At 55.7% G+C, this 720-nt stretch overlaps 1 protein-coding gene across 1 annotated transcript in view; it reads right to left on the minus strand.

Moving 5' to 3' along the window:
- The window catches only part of dcst1 (DC-STAMP domain containing 1), a gene marked incomplete at its 3' end in the record, with an annotated part of 15,788 nt that overhangs the window by 5,341 nt on the left and 9,727 nt on the right, over positions 1 to 720 (minus strand). The gene's annotated exons all lie outside the window — the stretch shown is intronic.

Genomic DNA, 720 nt, shown 5'->3' on the forward strand with positions numbered 1-720 from the left:
GTCTGGTGGGTCTGATGGTTCTGGTGGGTCTGGTGGTTCTGGTGGTTCTGGTGAGTCTGATGGGTCTGGTGGTTCTGATGGGTCAGGTGGTTCTGATGGGTCTGGTGGTTCTGATGGGTCAGGTGGTTCTGATGGGTCAGGTGGTTCTGATGGGTCTGGTGGTTCTGGCGGGTCTGGTGAGTCTCATGGTTCTGATGGGTCTGGTGGTTCTGGTGAGTCTGATGGTTCTGATGGGTCTGGTGGGTCTGGTGGTTCTGGTGAGTCTGGTGGTTCTGATGGGTCTGGTGGTTCTGGTGAGTCTCATGGTTCTGATGGGTCTGGTGAGTCTGATGGTTCTGGTGGGTCTGGTGGTTCTGGTGGGTCTGGTGGGTCTGATGGTTCTGATGGTTCTGGTGGGTCTGATGGTTCTGATGGGTCTGGTGGTTCTGGTGGGTCTGATGGTTCTGATGGGTCTGGTGGGTCTGGTGGTTCTGGTGAGTCTCATGGTTCTGATGGGTCTGGTGAGTCTGATGGTTCTGGTGGTTCTGATGGGTCTGGTGGGTCTGGTGGTTCTGGTGGTTCTGGTGAGTCTCATGGTTCTGGTGAGTCTGGTGGTTCTGGTGAGTCTGGTGGTTCTGATGGGTCTGGTGGTTCTGGTGAGTCTGGTGGTTCTGATGGGTCTGGTGGGTCTGGTGGTTCTGGTGAGTCTCATGGTTCTGGTGAGTCTGGTGGGTCTGATGG

Source organism: Poecilia reticulata, unplaced genomic scaffold (genome assembly GCF_000633615.1).
Source record: "Poecilia reticulata strain Guanapo unplaced genomic scaffold, Guppy_female_1.0+MT scaffold_293, whole genome shotgun sequence".
NCBI classification, from domain to species: domain Eukaryota; kingdom Metazoa; phylum Chordata; class Actinopteri; order Cyprinodontiformes; family Poeciliidae; genus Poecilia; species Poecilia reticulata.